Raw genomic sequence first — 15,337 nt, forward strand, 5'->3', positions numbered from 1 at the left:
ATATATATATATATATGCCTATCTAACATATAGGTATATATATATTTGTGATATGGACAGAAATTTGAAGTTTAGGTTATCTTTTGCTTAATGGTTCTTTCAGTGTATCTATCTCCTCTCATTTATTGTGTAAGGAGAAATCAGGTCACACTTTCAACATTTGGCTGTCTTGCCAGCTAAATATCCAGTTTCATTGCTCAGCATAAGTTAAGCCCTCTATAAAACATTAGAAAGCAATTCAACTGGGTACTTTGCCACTTGTAAGAAGGATTCCTCTTTTTTTTTTCACGATCCAATTCCAAGTCTTCATTTCCCATGGGACCTCAGTAGAATCACCTTTGATAATCATATTCCTCCCAACACGTCTCCAAACTCTTCTAGCCTCAACCCACTAGCCATGGCAAGTCACTGCCATTTAAAAATATTTATTTTGGCAGAACATCTCTTTATACTACCCAAATCTGCATAATTATTAAGACAAAATATCCCTGGAATAGGTGGTTTAAAAACAGAAACTGTGGCTGCACATTCTGGAGGCTGGAAGTCCACGACCAAGGTGCCTGTAGCATTGCTTTCTCCTGCAGGTCCTCTCCTTGGCTTGCAGTTGGCCACCTTCTCACTGTGTCCTCACATGGCCTTTTCTCCATGACTTCTGGTCCTGGTTTCATTTTCTCTTCTTAGAAGGAAATCAGCCCTATTAGATTAAGGGCCCACCCTTAGGTTAGGACTTGAACATATGAATTTTAGAAGCACACAGTTCAATCCATAACAGAGCTCAGGTTATGCTTTTTCCCCATACAGGTACCAACAGGCCCAGCGTATTTTAAAGATTGAAATATTTCCCCACTGAACTGCAGTTTGAGCACAGTTGCTTGCTGGGTGACCATGAGCAGGACTATTTCAGAGATATCTCTTCTGTTTCTGGGTCAGTTTTTCTCTTACTGTGCCATTGCCACACTGATTCAGTAGTAGGTTTTGATACGAGTATATGATAGACTGAGACTCCAGCTTTGTTCTCTAGATCACCATGTTTATGTCTCATTTTTATAAGCATAATAATTAAATTTTGTAAAATCTTTGGCTTGAATTTTGATTTTGGTTGCATTGAATCAATAGGTTTTGATCAGTGTCAAATAGGTCTCATATTGTTAAGGTCCCCAGCATTTTGCCTTAGATTTAATTCTTGGAATTTTTTGTTCTGTCTATATATGTACATATATATTATTGCTGTACATTGATTTACAAAATATAGACCAAGTGGCATTTATGAATATGATTATATTCATCCTCCCTAATATCCTCCTCTACACCTCACTCTGCCTTTCTTCCTCTTGTCTCCCTTTTACTTTTATTTCATCTTTTCTTCTCCCTAGACTTCACATATTAGGAATTACATGTGATATTTGTCTTTCTGAATCTGTCTTACTTCCGTTAATGTGATGATTTCCAGTTCTATCCGTTTTCCTGGAAATGATATATTTCATTCTTCTTTATGATTGAGTAATATTCAGTTTTGGATATATGCTACAATTTATTCATTTATTCACTAATGAGCAAGCCCCTAGGTTGTTTCCACATCTTGGCTTGTGAATTGTGTTCTGATAAACATGAGTATGCAGGTATTTCTATAATATGTGACTTTTATTCCTGGGTATATAGCAAGGATTGGTAAACCTGGATCATAGGGTAGTTCTATTTTTTGTTTTTTTAGTTTTTTAAGAACTTTCATACTGCTTTCCATAGTGGCTGTAAAAGTTTACATTTCCACCAACAGAATACAAGTGTTCCTTTGCCCTGAATTCTCACCAGCAGTTCTTAATAACAGTCATTTGGAGTGGGTGAGATGGAATCTCAATATAGTTTTGATTTGCAATTCCACAATGACTAAAGATGTTGAATTTTTTCCATATAATTATTGACCATTTGTATTTCTTTTAAGAATTGTCTGCTCAGTTTCTTTGCCAATTTTGATTGGATTGTTTGTTCTTTTGGGTTAACTTTTTTGATTTATTTCTATATTCTGGGTGTTAATCTTCTTTTTCTTCTTCTTCTTTTTTTTTTTTTTTTTTTTTTTGGTACTGGGGATTGAACTCAGGTCCTTGTGCTTGCAAGGCAGGTGGAGGAACCACTGAGCTAAGTCCCCAGCCCTAGGTGTTAATCTTCTGTCAGAAGAGTAGCTGGCAAAGATTTTCCTCCATTCTGTAGGCTGTCTCTTCATTCTGTTGTTTCCTTTTCTGTGCTGAAATTTTAAATTTGATGCAATCCCATTTTCTTTTTTAATCCTGAAACATTGGGGTCCTATTCAGGAAGTTACTGACTGGGTCACTATCTTTCATATGATATAGTTTTCTTGTAGCAATTCCAAGCTTCAAGTCTTATATTTAGGTTTTTGATCCATTTGAGTTTATTTTTTTGTACAGGGAGAGAGATACAGAGATCAAATTTCAATCTTCTGCATACAGATAATGAGTTTTCCCAATACCACTTGCTAGAAGACATTTTCATTTCTCTAGCATATACATTTGGCTCCTTTATCAAGATTCAGAAGAATATAGCTATGTGGGTTTATTTCTGTGTCTTTTTTTCTGTTGCACTGGTATATGTAAATGCTTTTATACCAGAATCATGCTGGTTTTGTTTCTGTGGTTCTGTAATATATTTTGAAATTGGGTATTGTGATACCTCCAGCATTTCTCTTTTTGCTCAGGATTGCTTTAGCTATTCTGGATCTTTTGTGTTTTCATACAAACTGTAGGAATTTTTTTGTTTGTTTGTTTCAGAGAAGAACACATACTCTAATAGGGATTGTGCTGATTCTGTAGATTGCTTTTGGTAGAGTGAACATTTCAATGATATTAATTCTGCTAATCTGTGAACATGGGAGGGTTTTCAGTAGTCTAGTATCTTCTTCAATTTATTTCTCCAGTGTTTTGAAATTTTCATTGTAGAGGTCTTTTGCCTCTGTTTAGACTAAGTCTGTTTGGAGTTATTTTGAATGGAATTATTTTCCTGATTTCTTTCTTGACAAGTTTGTTATTAGTATATAGAAAATCTATTTTTTTTACCCTGCTATTTTGTTGAATTTGTTTATTAGACAAATGTCTTTTGGAGGAGTGTTTCTGGTTTTCTAAGTATAAGATCCTATCATCTGTGAATAAAGATAATTTGATGTCTTTCTTTTCTATTTGTGTCCTATTTATATCCCTTTTATTTCTTATGCCTAATTGCTCTGGCTAAAAATTTTCAAGTACTACAATATACTGAATAGAAGTGGTGAGAGTGGACATGTTGATCTTGTTCTTTATTTTGGAAAAAATGCTTTTAGTTTTTCCCATTGAGCATTACATTGACTATGAGTCTGCCCTACATAGCCTTTATTATATTGATATGTGATCCTTCTATACTTACTTCAGGGCTTTTATCATGAAAGGATTTTGAGTTTTATAAAAAGTTTTTTTGCAGTAATTTGTTATTTGATATTATCATAAATTATCTTTTTGCATTTTTCATAAGCTACAGTATTTTGTTATACATAAGATTTGTATGTTGAGAGTTATTTTCTTTCAGCACTTAAAGATGCTATTAAATTAGTTTCTGGATGCTGTTATTTTATTTTTAAAGTTAGTGTCAACTGTATTTTTGCTCTCTTAAAGGTAATCTATCATTTTTTGGACTGCTTTTCAGTGTTTTCTCTTTTCATTTTTTCAGCAGTTTTACTCTGCTAGTTTCCAAAGAGGTTCCTCTATTGTATTATGCCTTCTGGGGCTTATGCCCTAATGATTCCCTCTTCTTTAATCTGGATACCCATATGTGTCACTTTTGAGCAATAAAAGTACATCAGTTTTGAATTCAGAGGCCCAGGTATTAAAACTCTTCAATGTCCTCTTGAACACTCACCTTTTTGCTGCTTCCTTTAGGAAGCTATTGTTAAAAAGGGCAACTGCTCAGACCACTGCATTATAAGGGATCCAAACCATATGCAGCAGCCCTGGAAGATCCTAGGAGAAAGGTTCCATAGAGTGGGGAGCTAGACAGAAGACTGAGCCCATTCTGGAAATTACTCAGTCAAGCTTTCAGATGATACAGTCTTGCCACTCTCTGACTGTGACTGCTGTCAGAGACCCCAAACAGCTGTGTAATTAACATTGGTTAATGTACAGAACTAAGAGCTAATAACAAATTGCTTTAGGGCACTGGTTAGGGTGTGGCTCATTAAACAGTAATATGACAGAAAATAATATCTAGAAGTGGGATGTGGTTGTAGCAAAACCTTAAAACATATGGCTTCCGCTTTGTGCCCACAGTGCAGGAAGAGACTGGAAAATCTTCACGGAGTTGTTGATAGAAAGTTTAAAGACAGTGAGGAGGCTGTTACTAGAGGGGGGAAAAACCTGTTATTCCAGGCAGAAAATTTAGCCTAACTTGTGTGAAACAAGATGGACAATAGAAAATGTATCTGTAAAATTGAGTAAAGAGATTTCCAGATATAAGGTCAAAAGGATAATTGGTTATTTTTAATCAATCTATGATAAAGTATTATGGGAAAGAGAGAAAATCAGACAGTTACTAAAGAAGAAGTTTTCTAATTTAAAGCAGAAATTACAGAAGGACTGAAGGCTTATTGGGTGTGAAATTAAAACTATTCCTGATTCCTGGCCTTTCCATATTGCAAAGGCTGTCAGTATAACACCTGATCTCAGGACAAAGATTTTCTTAAGGGTGTAACTGGAAAGACTGTTGTGAAGTTTTCAGAAAGGTTTAAGGATATGTTAGAATTTTAAGGGTGTTAATTCTCACTTTTAGCACAAGGGAACTAAAGCATGTGTAAAAGAGATTTCTGCTGGAGTGAACTCTGCGACTACTCATAGTAGTAAAAAAATCTTTAAAGACAATTATATGACAGAAGCACCACAAGCTTAGGCTAAAAGTGAGTTCAAAGTAAGAGTCCTCTAGGTGCCTAAACTTTCCTGGGTAAGAATCAGGCCAAGTCATCTACTTAGCTGCAAACATGGATTTTTTCTTTTTTTTATATATTTAAAAGCATTTATTCTTATATATTTGATAGTTTTAATGCTATTGCAAGTAATATTCATATTTGATTTCATTTTGAGCCTTTGTTGCTAGTATATCCAAGTATGACTGATTTTTGAACTTTGATTCGCTACCACAGAACATTTTTTTTTTGGTATCAGGGATCTAACTCGGGACTTTGTGCTTGCCAGGTAGGTGGCAGAACCACTGAGCTAAATTTCTGGCCCTCCATAGGAAATTTATAACATTAATTTTAGCAATTTTTTTTATCTCTTGTATTTTCTGCATGCATATTCATACAATCTATAATTACTAACTCTCATTTCATTCTTTCTAAATTGTATTTTTTCTTGTCTAGCAGACTTAAAGTAAAATAGAAAGTAGTAACAACTTGTAGCCTTTAAGATCATCAAAAAGTGTTATGTTATTAATAAGAATGCTTGTTGTAGGTTTTCTAAAAGTACTCTTTATAGGAGTAAGAAAAGTTTTGTTCTAGTTTTCTGGATGACATCTAGGGATTTTTTTTTCATTTCAGCTTTATATTAAAAGATGAATATTCATATCACTATTTGTTAAATACAATTCATGAGTTCTCTACATCATTAAGCATAGTGAAATTTAAGTGATGTATTTTTGGGGGGTGATACATTTTCAGAGGACAATACAGAGGTGACTGATATATTCAAGGGTGCACAATGGTCTTGATGTGTTTTTCACACCAGAGCACATCAATTATATGTGTGTGTACATGTATTTCACACATACACAATTTTATTTTAAATTTGAAAATTTTCAACTGACAATATATTTATTTAATTTAAAATTAGAAGAGAAAACAAGGTATTGAATTGTTTAACATTTCAAAATTAAATAATAAAATATTTTACTTTTTTCTTTGTGCAATTGTCTTAAGCCTGTGTTTAAATTGCATTGGGACTACCATGTTTTTCCAAGATGAATGTTTAGAAAATTGTTCATGTTTCAAGAATTACTGGCTGTCTTATTTTTCAATTTACTTTTAAAAACTTTTTTACATTTATTTATTCATTTATTTATATGAAATGTTTCTTGTGGCAAAGGATATTTGGATTTAATAACCAAGAGAGGGAGACAACACTTAGGCAGTATAAATATGTGATATGGAAAACAATTCCCAGAACTGAGTCCTAATCAAGCACCTGGCAACATATGAATAATTGGATTTCAGAGTTGCTTGGGTCAGTAACCACCATGTGATTCTTATTCCCTTATGACTCTCACCTTCAACCAAGCTCCTGTCCTTTTGAGTAGCAAGGTATATTATCGCTATACTGTCCTGTCCTTGTATGATGAGTGTTTGAATGGTGCATAGTTTGTGTGCAGTTTGCAGGTCCTCAGACTGAGATCAACTTCCCTCAGGAGCTACCCCTGAGGGATTGCACTTGACAAGCATTATCCATGTTGGGTTTGATTTAAATGCTGCTGTATGCTGTCTTTGCACTATGGGAAATTTAGAAACAAGCAAATATTTTAGGGGGGACATTGCACAAAATACTGGCTCACTTATCTGCAGTTCTCTTTTGTTCAGAATCTTGTATCTGATGTAATAGTCTTTGATGTCTGGAAGGTCTTTTTCCATCCTGTCCATCTGTATCTGCCCTTAGTAAGAAGGTTGGTGTCATGCAAGCTACTCCCTTATAGTCCTAGCATTCCAAGTCTTTATTTTGAGAACACTGTTCGCTTATACATTGTTATCTTTTAAAGGAATCAATGAAAATTTCTCTCTAGCCAAGATGAGTGCTTTTAATCAGCTAGTATATTTTTATCAAGTAGGCATAATGAGATACATAATTGAGTATGTTCTCTTTGCACTTGTTTTGACTTTTGTTTTTTGTCACCGGGGATCGAACTTGGGACCTTGCACTTGTGAGGCAGGTGGAAGAACCACTGAGCTAAATCCCCAGTGCTGCACTTGTTTAATTTATAACAAATATATAAGATTTTATTAAAGTTTTTCCTGGAGAGGGAATCTTATATTCATACATGGCCTCTGTCATTTGTTCATTTAATCTACTGTATTTTTGTAATCTTTAAAAAATCTATTTTGGGGTAAGATTGTCTGTAAATTATCATACAGATCTGTGAGTTGGAGGTCAGTTGAAGCTTAGCAATTACAGAGGACTCTTTCTTACAGGTTACCCAGTGTGTCAAAATCAGTGTTTACATAATCATGAGGAATCTTTGAAGCCAGAGGAGGGTAACATTAGTCAGATCTTTGACAAACTATCTATACTGCTTCTTTTTTTATTTTATTGAGTTTATTGGTATATTTTAGGTATACAGTACAGTTATATTCATCATTGGGATCTTGTACCTTTACATGACAAGTGGTCTTGGTTCTCAGTTTTTCCCCTTGTTCCTGCCCTCCCTTCACCCCCTCCTCCCCTCCCCATTTACAAATACTTTATTTCCAATTTTTCATTTTCTCATATTTTTCCCTTATTACCTTTCCCCTACCCTTCCCACTTTCCCTACACCTTTAGCCCTTTTCTTCCCATTTCACAATGTCAGTTATCTCATTAGCATCTTATGTATTATTACAGTTTATTCACACCAGAGAAATTATTTGGTATTTACACATGTGTGACTTATTTATTTCACTTAGGAGTATATCCTCAATATGTATCCGTTTTCCTATGAATAAATCTAATTTCTCGTTCTTTATGGCTGAGTAATATTCCATTTTATAGAGAAAAAAAAAACACATCTTCTTTATCCAATCTCCAACTGATGGGCAGATGGGCTGTTTCCAAGTTTTAGTTATTACAAACTGTGCCGCTATAAATACGGGTGTGCATATATCAGTCTATACTGCTTCTGAAATTCAAACTATTTGTCCATAGGAGGGAAATAAGTCTTTTCGGTAATAAATTACTTCTCTCAAGATCCTAAAGGCTTCACTGATGCCTTAGATAATGGTATTTAAATACCTGGGACAGACACTCAACTCACTGACAGAAAATAGATACATGTTACTGCTATTTAGTAGTCTACTATTTAGATCTTTTTGACAGCCAAGCTGTTATATTTTAAATTAAAATTGTCATCCAAAAGTCTCATGTGTTCAAAGATGGGACTTGTAGAATGTGATTAGATCACGGAGATGCTAAACTAATCAGTAGATTAACTCACTGATGAATTCATAGCTGGATATACAGCTAAGGGGTGGGGCCTGGTTGGAGAAAGTAGGTCTCGGGGTCGTGGTCACGACATGGAGCAGTATATTCTTGTTCCTAGCCCCTTCCTCTCTCCCTGTGGTTCTTTTCAGTTCCCTCTGCTTCCTGGTTGCCATGAGGTGAGCGGTTTTCCACTACCATTCCACTGGAGCTAGCCAACTGTGGGCTGAGACTTCTGAAACTGAAAGCCAAAATAAATCTGTTGTACTAAGATGTGTATGTCAGGTACTTTGGTCACAATGGCAAAAAGCTCTCTAATGCACAGACTTCAGGGTAAATACAGAAAGCTAGAATATAACCAGGATCAGAACAAGGCATTGATTAATTCAATCTATTTGTCTGAGGAATAGCGTTCTATGCATTGTAGCTTACAAAGCATGTTGACTTAAAATCTGTTTCATGTGATCTGTATGTGATAAGTGTAAAACAACTACATATGCCAGCGGTAGTTTCCTTGTGTTTTTTTCTTTTCCTTCTCCTCATTTCCATTACTCACCGTGCACCATTCTGTTATTCGAACTAAATAAGTCAGAAACCACAGTGTTTCTATTGCTGACAAGAGTAATAATAATACCAGATGGCATTAATGATCAGAACAGTTGCCTGACCAATTGAAATAGTGTCTGACCAATCAGAAAGGTGGCTCAATCAATCTGAAAAGGGCCCAGCTATAAGCAACAGATATGGCTGTACCTGAATGCCAACACTGTTCATGGCCACCTTTTTTTCTAAACAAGAGAAAGTAAGAGAAGTACGAAGCCAAAACTCAATTCTTCTACTCCCATAGTCTGTTACTAGTAGATCATGTTATGGAATAGAATACTACTTTCATTCTTTGTCTAAAGGGTGTTTTTTTTTTTTTATACCCCTGCTGCAAGATGTTCAAAACAGAAGCTGCCATAAGTGAAAGGCTGTCTTAGTGCAATTTATTTCCTTTCAAGTTAAAAAGGAATTTAGAATGAAAACATTCACCTTATCACACTCCTCAGTTTTCTTGACAGAAGTCTCCAGGGTAATGAAACAGTTGGTGACTTCTGAGCAAGAGGAATAGGAGCAAGGAGATAATTCAGTGTTTCCTTTTATCATTTAAATGGAAACAAAGTACAGTACATGGTCATATTAATAAAAAGAATGTGTATTAGCCACACACAAAAAAGAACCCCTCAGAGTGTAGAAAAATATTTCCCTCTTAATGAGATAATTTGCTTGAGGAAAATTTAAAATATTGAAAGGAGGAGAGATAAGTTAAATTATATTGTGTGCACTGTGTGTGTGTGTGTGTGTGTGTGTGTGTGTGTGTGTGGCCCTGCTGGTTAAGTGGTGAGAAGGGAGTGAAAACTATAATTTAGCATATAATCAGAGTTTTATTTTTGGGAGGAAAGTTAGATGCTATCATGCCCTGTCTCCTCCTATTTAGCTCTAAGAAATAAGAGATCCAGAGAGGTTAAGTGGCTTACTCCAGATCACACATCTAGTTACTTACTGAGAAAAGTAGAAAGAAAACCTTGCTCTTAAACAAAGTAATTTTTCTTTACAGAACTTGGGCATGTGCTGCCCACATAATTGAATGATTTTTAATGAGAGAAGCAGAACCCTTGGGAACACTGTGTCTCTCCTCCCTGAGGTGTCCTGTGGGCCCAGCTTGCACCTTCATGACTTACCCTGCCTGGGACCAGGAGCCTCTCCCTGCACACTGACACACACATGCCCGGCTCAGTCCCTCTCAGCTCATCAATTGACAGCTAAGTTATCTCCCATGCAGCTGACAGCGATTGGAATTTCAGAGGTGCATTTTATTCCCTCTTCTCTTCCTTTTTGGCAATTGATAATATTCAGCTTTTGTTTTCAGTTGTGGCAAAATTTACTTTATTTGTAACATTTTAAAATACACAGTTCAGTAGCATTAAATACATCCACACTGTGCAAGCAGTCTACACAACTTTTTATCTTGAAAAACTCAAACTCTGAACCTATTGACTCCCTATTCCTCTCCCCTCACTTTGTCTCTATGCATTTGACTACTCTAGATACCTCGTGTGAGTGAAATCATACAGCAGTTGTCTTTTATGATTGTTTTTGTTTTCACTTGCCATAACATTTTCAAGCTTCATCTGTGGTCTAGACTGTGCTAACATTCTCTTGCTTTGTAAGGCTAAATGACATTCCATTGCATGTATATAATGCATTTTGTTTATCATCTTATCCATTGATTTATATATGGGTAACTTCCATTTCTTCCCTTTTTAATTAGCTTTTTTGGGTATGCACAGGCTGTTCTGAAGTGCCCTTCAGAATAAAGATTGGGATAATTAATGTTATACATGGCTATCTACTGCTGAAAAGGAACAAACTGCATATTACTTTATACGTGCAGAGCAATTGGATATCTTGTCTTCATAAACTTAAATAGCAGTGGAGTAAGAAAAGTTACTAATATCTGGTCTGAACAAGGCCATCCATAGACATTTCTTCACATTAATGGATTTAAAAAGTTGCAGGCATCTTTAAAAAGTGAGAGGTAGCAGTTAATCATTTGGATTTTGGCATCAGGCTCAAAGGCTCCAAAGTTTTATTAGCTTCTGAGTTGTTGAGCAGGTGATTTACGGTCACAGGTCTGCTTTGAAACTTGTGATATTTGGTACTTGATGCATTTTGACATGAAAATTTTGTCCTGATACTCATAGCTTGTTTGGTTCTTGATGTACAAGCTAGAATGTCAGTTTCGATTGCCTTGTGACCTGCTAGCCTTTCCAGTCAAAGTAATTTGTTTGGTAATCATTGTTGCTGGTATTTTTGAGCCTCCTGGAACAAATTAACTAAGTACCAATGTTTTTAAATTCTGGAATATGAAATATAGTATCTATGTCAGGGAGTTATTGAGGATTTAAGAAGGCAATAAAGTTAAAGTGCTCAGCAAAGTTCCTGTACAGAGTGTGTTCTCAATAAGTTTTAGCGAATGGTCAGATCTCCTCACTTTACAGATAGAAGGTAAAAATCAGAGTACAAAATTACTCTCCCAAGACCACACTGACAGAATAAAACGAGCATGTGATTTCTGTTTTAAAAAGAATGGGCAAGATTTATTTTCAATGAGTCATCTTTCATTAGAACTTTGTCGTTCATAGATGCATATTCATAAAAACCCACGCCAAGAAGAGACACGGCGGGCAAATCCTCTTGTCTCACATCTTGTTAATTTATTCTATCATTTAGAAATTCAATACATTTCTTGATTCAGTAGTCACTGAGTGTCTGTGACAACTACTGTACGGGTACTGGGGGCATAACATTTATGTGCTAAGTGTTGTAGTGGGGCTCAACCTGCAGACAGTGTGGGAGCCAAGAGGAGAGGTGCCTAATCCAGACCCGTGGGGTCAGGAGGAGAACTGGCAGGGGCAGATGGCAGATCTCCACTCTGTTCTCTGTCTGCATATAACTGAGTAAGGCTGACTTCTGCCTCTGGACCCAGTGGGAGAATAGGCACACATAATCATGGCTAAGAATACAACTGGGAAGTGCAGTGTATGTACCAAGTACTTAGGGGCACTGCACAGAGAATGGCTCTGCCTGGTGGGTACTTGGGAGGAGTGAAAATAGGGAATGGAAAGAAGACTTAAAAGGGGAGTTGGTAATGGAAGGAAGCCTTGTAGGATGAGGAAGAAGTCAGTACCCAGAGAAGATTAGGAAAGTTTTCCAGGAGAATATCCCAGAAGCAGGCAAGCACAGGGCTCCAAGTTATCCTTAAGGGCCTGGGGATAAAGTGTAGAGGAAGATGGGTCTGCCATTATAATGTTCCAGGTCTTTCTTTTTGGTGAATTTAATGTCCTAATTAGAAACAGCTTTCCATTGCTATTAAAGCCTTCAGAATATCCTAGATAAAAAGTCTTTCCAAAGTATTTCTGGGGACCCTCCTGGACCACAGCAGAGGTTTGTGTCTTACCTGGACTCAGAATCAGTTGCTCTTACTCCTTTCCTCTGTTGTCCTTATTAAGGTTCCTCCATCTTGTCACTGCTGTGACAAGAAGACTGTGTTCTTTGCCAGAACATTCTATGTCCATCCCACGGCATCTTGGTTAGTGGCCACTTTCACTCTTTAGGTGTGCCTGATCTGTTCTATAATCTGTGACTGGCAATGGGGCAGTGGAGAATAGTTTCTCAAGTACAGGATCTTCAGATTCTCCTGACAGCTTTCGGCTTGTACCCCAAACTCATTAGAGTTCAAAGTCATCCTCCAGACCTTTTGGGGATTCATTTGCCATGGTAGTCCTTCCTTTGACTTTTTCTTCCACTCTTCCACAAACATCATCAACACACTATTTTCTTTTCTCTGATTTTATCAATTCAAAAATCCCTAATGTTTGTAGAGAAAGAAAATATATTTGACCAAAGGAAACATGCATTGCATGTTTTATTCTTAGCTTTAGCCCAGCCAGTAGCTTTAGAAAGTCTCTAATTGTCAAGTCTAGAAGGTCTTGGCTTTTGAGAGATATTCAAGAAATGATTATTAAACTTAACTGATTCTCATGTGGGAAAACAGGCCACTGAGGCTCACTTGTTGGCAGGTGAAGTGTATAATCAGATTTTAGCTGGGGAAACTGGATTTTAGAAGCACAGAGCAATGTCAAGAAGACCTACCTGGAAGCTGTGACAGTCATCAGAATGAAGGATGAGAAGAGCTGAAGACACGAAAGTGGTTGTTATGGATGAAGTGATGGAGACACAGTGGAAAAACAATGGGGCCAAGAGAAGTTGGAAATAGATTAGAAGTGAAAAAATACAGGTGAGATGGTAGCTGTGAAATTTGTCCTGGGAGAGTTGGTTGGCTGTTAATGAGATGGGCATCAACAAACCAGTTTTGCATAGAGGTTAAATTATTTGTCCAAGGTCAGTGAACATACTGATAACAGCATTCTGTGTCCTTACTGTGCTTGGAACCACAAAGCAGAATAGTTTCTACTTCATTACCCTCATGGCCTTTCCCTATTATACAAAAACTTCTACACACAGAACATACTCAAATGATTTTCTAAAATGTCATTAAAATTAAGAAGGTACTTAAAAGGACATGAGAATCCACATTCAACAAGTACAGAAATAAATTAGAGATGAGAAAATATTAAAATACCTGACCTGTGTGGGAATCTGCATAATATTTAAAATGATCTCATCCATTTAGTTCTAGTGTTTGGTGTCCCGATCTGAAATATGAAAAATGTTCTCATGGAGAGTCAGGTGAACTGAAGGAGGATATCTTAATATACAGTGAAACATAAATTAAAAATCTCTCTAAAGCTATTAGTAATAGTACTGAAATACATTAGCAGGTGCATGGGTTCAACTTTGGATAAATGTTCTTTGAAATCAGATTCATCACCAAAATTAATCTGAGAAGTGTCAAATCTATGTTGTGTTAAAGAGGTGACAAATGGGAAGATTTTATTGAAGTTCCAAATTTTAAAGGGATCAGATAATAATCCTCTGTCATGGATAACCTGAGCATATAGGCATGTAAGAAACTCATACTTTGGACAAGGATTGAAAAAGAATCTAGAATATTGTTGTTGAAAGGAGAAGTCTCGCTGTCATTTGCATTGATTTGATTTTGTGAATAGCTCTAAATTGAGCAGAGATAGCCACAAAGATGTTTCCACAAGGCCACAGCAGTGTGTGTGTGTGTGTGTGTGTGTGTGTGTGTGTGTTTTAGACACACTGTTGAACCATTCTGTTAGAGTGGGATACACTATTCTGATTCATCCTCCATATCTGTACACTCCTGACTTTTATTTCCCCTCTTCAAAGGCCCCACTTATTTCATTTGGAACTTTTTGGAGACGATACATTTCAGAGGCCCCAGTCTTCACTCAGCAGTGGTTTTCATGAGGGACTCTTTCTTTCCTATTGGCTGGCATCATAAAAAGGAGCATACAGAAGGCGGGGGGGGTGCGGATTGGGCGTGCTGCAGCACTTCAAATCTATGTCCCTTCAAATACCTAAAATAATGAATATCTCTTTCTTAGGAAGACATCTCCTAGCCAATTCGCATGCAGGTTTTCAGGTTTTCAGATTCTAAGTGATGACTTAACGGAAGTCCTCTCAGTCACTCAAGCCATCACTGTAGGTATTATGCTTATTTTTTATTTAAATCCCTCTACCTGTTTGGATCCAACAACCTTCAGATTTCTGTGTATGTTGATTCTCCTCTTAGGAATTTGTGCTAGCTATTAACTCTCTAACATAAACTTTCCCAAGAATTTTGCATATTGCCATCTTGCATTATTCAAATATCATCTTTTCCTGGAAGCCTTCCCCTACCACTCAATTTAAAGTCATGCAATTCAAAGTACTCATGATGTTTCTGTTTACCACATCTCTGTGTTATGTATTTATTAGTAAACAGCACTGGTGGTTTATTTTTCTGCTTCTTTCTCATAAAATAGGAGTTTCATGAAGAAAAAGGGCTAAAGATTAAGAAATCCTTATCAGCCCCGTTCTTAGACTAGGCCCTGGAACAGACTACCCATTACACTGCTTCTTGGATGAAGAAATGAGCAACTTCTCATTATAATAAACATTCAGTTCTTATATGATAGTGTTTGAGTATGTTGATGTTTGCCTATGAATGGTGCATGTATAGTTTTCAATTGCTCTTTGGTTGTAGCAGACATGGAGATGGACCACTTGGATGACCTTCAGGAAAGAGTTTGCTCTTCATTTGCATGAAGTGCAGTTAACTGACCAGCTTCCACTATTAATAACAACAGGATCCACCTCAGTCTGGAAAAGTAAGGCCTACTCTAACTGGGCAGCCTCCAAGCAAAGGGAATACCAAGCTCTAACTCTGTCTAGGGTAGGTCACCCACCCTTAAATAGGAAATGTCCCTCTGAAAGGACATCCTTCCTTACTCAGGAGTTTCTAGTCCTCTTTCCTTTCTCAGTTTGATGATGGTCTGCATCATGGGCTGAAGGTTTTCCCCTCCCTATCTTGCTTTGTTCTTTTCTTGAACGGGGTAATTTCTCAGTTAAACCTCTTGCACTCTTGCTATATCCTACTGTCTACTTCTCTAAGGATCCATGCTCTTGTTGGAATTCAT

This window comes from Fukomys damarensis, unplaced genomic scaffold (assembly GCF_012274545.1).
Source record: "Fukomys damarensis isolate Sample0158 unplaced genomic scaffold, DMR_v1.0_HiC HiC_scaffold_38, whole genome shotgun sequence".
In the NCBI taxonomy this organism is placed as follows: domain Eukaryota; kingdom Metazoa; phylum Chordata; class Mammalia; order Rodentia; family Bathyergidae; genus Fukomys; species Fukomys damarensis.